This window comes from Tupaia chinensis, unplaced genomic scaffold (assembly GCF_000334495.1).
Source record: "Tupaia chinensis unplaced genomic scaffold, TupChi_1.0 Scaffold000424_1, whole genome shotgun sequence".
NCBI classification, from domain to species: Eukaryota; Metazoa; Chordata; class Mammalia; order Scandentia; family Tupaiidae; genus Tupaia; species Tupaia belangeri.
In genome coordinates, this window is record NW_006159929.1 from 2,969,780 (window position 1) to 2,976,493 (window position 6,714).

Genomic DNA, 6,714 nt, shown 5'->3' on the forward strand with positions numbered 1-6,714 from the left:
CTGCCAATCACCGACTGTCAGTTGCCACAACACAGAGAGGTCGCTGAGGACCAGAGAAGGGAAGCAGCCTGCTTCAGGTCATACAGCGAGGGCCTCCAATCCCTCCCAGCCTCTCTGTGGCACTGTGGCCCCTGAAGCTTTGGGATGCACTGGCGAGGCCCCCACATGGCTTGGGATCAGGCTACCTCCTCTGTAACTCCTGCCCCAACACCGTCTCTGACTCCCAGAAGGAGGAGCTATGCCCAGCGTTAATTAAACTCTTCCCGCATGGGGTCTCAAGACCATATGGTATTTCTTCTCCTTGCATCTAAAAACTCATCAGAGAAACGAACCCAAAAGCTCTGGTCTAGGCATGTGCTGGACCAGCTCACCCAGGGGGAGAAGAAGGTGTGAGGAGGCAACGTGGATGGTAGTAAGTCTCTGAACCTCTCCCAGCGAGGCAGAAATCCCGGCTCTGAAAGTGTGTAAACACGGTTATTTTTAGCCCTCGGAGAGCTGTGGGTGCAGCAGCGTGACCCGAATTTGGCTCTGCCCCTCTTCCAGGCCCTGTCCAGGAAAGGAGGCCTCCCGTGCCCCCCCCCCCAGCCCTCCCTGCCATCAGCCTCAAGGCTGGGCCAGTGCATTCCATGGCCTGCAAGGAGAAGGAACTGGGTGGGGAGTCAGCCTCAGAGAGGCTGCCCAGGCCGGGAGCTGAGGCCGAGACCAGCTCACAGGGACAGGATGTGGTTTTCAGAGAGGCGACATTTCAAGTTGCGAGAACAATATTGGAGTCACATAAGTCATGATTTTTCCCTGAGTTCCTGTCCCCTGGTTCTGCCCTGGGTTGGCTGGAGGCTAGGCCAGGAGAGCACCTGGAGAGCAGCCCTGGTCTAGGCCCAGGAGGCCGTGGTGCCAAACCTCTTGGTGTCCTGGTACCCTCATCCATGTGGGGGGATGCAGAATCCCCGATCTGACTGGTGGCAGTGGGGTAAGCTAACAGGATCGTAGATGTTTACTCACTTGTTCGTTCGACAAACACTGAGCATGGGTTGTGTGCCAACCACCGGTTGAGCTACTGGAAGTGAAGCAGGAAACCAGCCTGACTAGTGCTGACCCTCCCAGGTGAACGTGGTTGGGCGGGCATGGGAGTTGGAGGGGGCGGAGCCCAGAGGGACAGAATAAGGACTCACAAAACAATAATCAGCTTGTACTCTGCATCGTACAGGGGTAAAATCAGAAGGGATGCGTTACGGTGACAGGGTAGGGGTTGTATTTTAGACCAGGGCAATTAGGAAGGAACCCCTGAAAAACCTACGTAAAACAGAGCCAGCCATGGTAGAGGAAGAGGGGACGAGAGGGTGCAGGGGTGCCAAGGCCCTGGGGCAGGAAGGTGCTGGGTGCTTGAGGAGGGCAGGCAAGTCAATGGAAGGGGAACAGGCAGTGTACCCAGCGAGTGAACCGTGGGGATGTGGGGTGGAGGGGACTCTGTAAACAGGAAAAGATTGACTTTACAGCTGCAAGGAAGAGCAGGAGGGAAGTGAGAGTGGGAGGCCAGTGAGGGGCTGTTGGCTCACCCCGGCAAAGGGGCTAGTGAACAGGAGGCAGATCGGCATGGGGAGGGTGAGCCATGGGAGTGGCAGATGGCTTCACTGAGAGAGGCATCCAAATTGAGGGTGACTCCTTGCTTTTGGAGTTGAAGCCTGGGTGGATGGATAGGACAGGATCTGGGGGAGTGGGCAAGGGTGAGGGCGATGCCCTCCTGGACTCATAGGTTTGTGTCTGAGAGAGTGGAGCCCAGGGCAGTGGCTGCATGGGTGTGCCAGGCCCATGCTGCACAGCTCTCCTTCCTGGGTCTCTCTGCCAGCCTCCAGCCAGGCTGCATTGTTGGTGCTTCCCCCAGGGCCTGGGGGGTTTGTCCCAGTGCATAATGGATTTGAGCCTTCTGGTTCCTGGTCTAGAGGTGGACATGGATAGGGGTGAGCAGGACCTGCAGCCTTAATGCAGAGGGGTCAAAGGTCCTGCCCAAAAGGCTAGAGGAAGGTGCTTCAAGAGACATTGAGACACTGCCATGGGTTGGACCCAAGCTCTGGGTGTCACTCCCAAGCCCCATTCTCAGCTAGAACTTCTTACTGTGAAATAGCAACTGCCAATCCTATGCCTGGAGCAGGATGCAAAGGACGAAGGGAATAACTCATTCGGGAATTTTCACAGCAGACCTGGTCCTCTTGTTTTGTCATCAGTCAGTACTGTAACCCTGAAATGCACCCTCCACTCTCTGGTCCTCAGAATTCCTCCCTGAGACCCCAGGGTGGAGCAGCAGTCCCTCAGGGCCCCAGCACACAGAGCTGCATTTGGATTACAGAGGTTTGGTGTTGAGGTGGTGAAGGCCTGAGTGCAGGCCCAGAGGCTGGGCTGGAGAGGCCACTTGCAGGCCCTGGGAATGCCTATGGCATAGAGGCCACGCAGGGTGAGGGGTGGTCACTGGAAGTGGGGCGAGACAGCCTGCGGAGGGACAGAGGGGCCAGCTTAGCACACAAGCAGTACCCTTGGGAAAACCTCTCGGCTTGTTAAAGCCTCAGTGTTGCCATCTGCAGATGGGGCAGTAGACCCACCTCAGGGGAGTGGATACCTCCGGATGGAGTAAGGGGAGCAGAGTGCGGAGCCTGGCCGTGGAGTGTGTGATCGCAGCAGGGTGCCCTCTCTCCCTGACTGCAGGGGGCGGTTCTCTTGCTGTTGGGGATTCTTGTGTGAAGCATGTATTGAGCCTGGCAGTCCTGCCAAACCTAGTTCTGGAAGCCATGGCCCCGGGGACTGGCCCCCAACGAGGGCTTTCTGAGCATCAGCCTTAGGGATTGCTGGGAGAAGCACGTTGGGGTATGACCAGAACAATCATGTGCTCTGTGAAATCTCTCCAGTTTCATGTTCTATTTCTCAAAGAAAAGATGGCTTTGCTAGCCTATCAGCTCTGCTGTGGTTGCTGTTGTTGTGTTGTTGTGTGTGTGTTTTAACTGCTATGGATTTTAGAGCTGTAGTGGCAAGTGAGGAAAATAGCAGATGCTGTATCCAATTGCCACCAAACTGTCTTGAAATGCTATAAATATTTTCTAAAAAGACTAGCTTCCCGAGACGACGTGTTAGTTATCTCCTCCCTGAGAAACTGATTCCTGAAAATTAAGACAAATAACCTCTTAAATCACAGTTGTTAACCTCAGGTGTAAAACCCGTTACCGCGCCACCGCGGGTCAGAATGACTCTTCTCTGCCCAACCGACTTCATAGGACGACGTGGAGAAGGCAGAGCGGCAGAGAGGAGAGATCTTGTGTTTAGCCAGGAGGCCTGAGCTGGCAGCCATGCTCAGCCAGTCACTGCTGTGTGACCTCGGGCCAGTGGACCCACCTCTCTGAACAGCATCTCTGTAAGAGCCCTCTTACTTGTCATCTCGTGGAGCCTGCAAGTGCCACTGAGCTGGACTTGTGCTCCTCCAAGATGAGCAGAGGTGACTCTCAGCTCTGTGTTAACCACATCGGAGAAAATCCCTCCACCCCAGACTCCTCTAGCCTTCCGGTCACGTCCAGCCTTCGGTGCCTGAGACCTTGATGGTGTTCCTTTTCTACAGAGAGCTGTGGAGGTTTGGAGCCTCCATCGGGCAGGTGGCAAAATAACACCATTGTTTATTCTTTTTGCATTTGTTTTTGTTTAATTTCTATTCATGGTGAGCGAAGCTAATTTTATATTTAAGGTAATACTATCAAGTGATAGTATTACCTATCAAGAATTTAAAAATAAATAAATGTACTTAAACAAAAGTTGTGAATTGATTTCAAGAAAAATATTAAGCCAGTCTAGGTGACAGCAGGAAGTGACAAAAACCAGGCAGATGACTAGAAAGCGTGAGGGGCTCTGCCAACTGCTGGGGTTGCCCTTTCTCTTAGTGCTCAATGATTTTTGACCCCACTAGGAGTGGCAGGAAGAGGCTGCTAGAAGGATACCTGGGTGAAGAGTCTTTTGACTGCACAATACTTGGAGGTGACACCACACTCTATAACACCAAGGGGCTGCAGAAATCCCTCCCAGGGGAGACCTGGAGAATTTTGGCCAAGAACCTGGGATTCTGTGCCAAAACTAGATCCTGCCCTCCAAGTGTCCTGTGCTTCTCCATTGAAACTTCCAAACTGAGGATCCAAGTCTGGCACCAGCCAACTGGTGTCTCCCAGGCTGGGAATTCAGACCAGGCCTTACTCCTGCAGACATGGCCGACCCAGTGAGTGTAGCAGTTGCTCCACTAACAGGAATGTCAGATACCATAGGTTTTGTTTTTATGCACTGTCTGGAAGTGACAGCCTAGAGAACTATATAGAAAACTAATTCTGAGGCTATATTTGAGCTCTGTAAGGGAGTATGGGGATCGGTTAGTCATGTCTGCATGGGCCAGCGAAGGGAGCTTGCTGGTGCATGTGCCTTTATTTGTCATGCTGGAGCTCCTTGAAGCCCGGGGCTGGATCCTGTTCTCTGTTGCCTCTCTCTAGTTCCAGGCATGGCGATCAGCATGCGATTGAGCCCAGAAGTTCCTACTGGAACTTAGCAGGTGCTTCTTGGATAGCCCTTTCCCAATTTGTAGAGGGATGTCCCCCAGCCATGTTGCAGGTCCTGGAGGGTCAGCGTCCAGCCCTGGAGCTTAGATAGCCTATGTGCTTCCCACCTCCCTTTTACCACCAGGGCTCAGTCAGAGCTGGGCAAAGGGTGGGTGCCCAGAAAGTGTGTCGACCAGACTCAAGGACAACCAATAGCTGTCAAGGGAAGAACATACAGAGACAAAAAAAAAAAAAAAGGAAGAGAATGGGAGGTGCCTCGGGCCCTGCTTGGCAATGGCCCATGCAATTCAACCTCACTTACGGTATCATTTGGGTGGCCGAGTGCCCCAGATTTTCTAGGACAGTCTTGGTTTCAGGTCCCTCATCTATTGTTCTTGAGTGTCCCTGTCAGAATAGGGGTTTGGATTCTGGTTGGGAAATCCTGGCTGCTGTCTGTACAGCCATTATGATCATGCTGTTTTGTCATTTCCAGAGCACCCACTCTGTCATTGCATTCGTATCTGCCTCTGGATAGGGCAACCTCATGTACTCTCATTTTCACAGGTGAGGAATTTGAGACCCAGAGTTGGCAAGTGACTGGCTCGAGGTCACACAGATGGTTAATGCAGAGACCTGGCCTGAACCCATGACACGCGTCTCTGGCCACTTCATCTTTCACTCACAGAGATAGTTTGAAAGTCTTTGTGCATTCTGGTCTTCACCTTCATTCATTTATTCATTCATTTGGAATATTTGTAGCTTAGTGGTTAAGACCTCTGGAACCAGTTAGACTGGTTGCAGCCATTTCCTGGCCATGTGACTTTTGATGAGCTTCTTCATCACTATGCCTCCGCTTCCTCATTGATAAGTGGGCATAAATACCCATTGATATGAAGGTTACTGGGTAATAGTGCATGGCACAGAATGAGGGTCCTGGTGCTGGTGCAAGCCCCCACATTGGGCAGAATTGCAGATGCATGGGTTAGAGTAGCTAGCTGCCCAGTGACTGTGATGGAAGGCAGATATGCATGCCCCCAAAGAGCGTTTCAAGTGGGCAGGTAAGGGCAGAGGGGCCATGGGCTTCATGGGCTGGGGGTGGGACAGAGGCCACTAGTCTCACTGCTGAGGAGGCTTTCAGCCTGTTGAGGAAGGCTGCCTGGAGCAGGACTTGCAGGGGAGGGCTCTGGGTAGTGGGTCTTGAACACAGAGACACTAGATGGCATGGCCCTGGATCCAGCCACATGGGGCTGGTCAGCCCTGGCTGACAGCCACATTCAAGACTTTCCTGGGCAGAGGATGGCACCCATGCCTGTCCCCTTGCCACCCCCAACAGTCTTCTGGGTTATGCTGGGGGTTGGGGTCAAGGTTGGGGAGAAGTGGAATGGCCACGCTGGTCTGTCCCAGGGACAGGAACAAAGAGTCCTTGGCACGGGGCAATTGTCTATTGTTCCAGCTGATGAGCCAGCTCCTCACTGTCTGTCTGTCTGTCTGCCAGCCTGCCTGTCTGTCTCTCCTCTCCAAATCTAGTGGGCTCCCCCGCCCCCCCCCTCCCCCCCCCCCCCCCCGCACACACACACACACACACACACACACACACACACACTGTTACCAGGGATCTGCTTCTAGGCCTCTGTTGATACCCCTGGCCCACTTGGAGACCCATTAATTCTGCCACTGGGGTTGTGGCCAGTTTTAATCATCCTTGTTCCACCATGAGATACAGATGGTTGTATTATTAATAGTCATAATTAATCAGCAGCCACAGAGGATCTTTTCCCCAGGCAGCAGATCCTCAGGACGAGCAGCGCTGGGAGATCCCTTCCCAATTCCCACTTTACAGACAGAGGAAGTGAGGCTGGGAGGAGGGAGGTGACTCATCCAAGGAGAGCTGGGTGTAGACCTTAGGCTTTCATCACAGGTCTGGTGACAGCCCGCAGCATTCCTGTCCAGAAATGACTGTCGTCACCCTATCCCCCATTCACCTATGTCCTAGGGTGCTGGCTGCTGGAAGCAGCACTCAGCACAGGGGGGTGAACCCATGCATGTCAAGCAGAGGAGCAGAGGAAGAAAGATAAAGGAACAGGAAGGCCCGAGGGAGGTAGGGTCTTGTGGACCAGCAGGACAGGGAACTGGTTTGGGGGTAAGGGGAACCAGGAAACCTTGG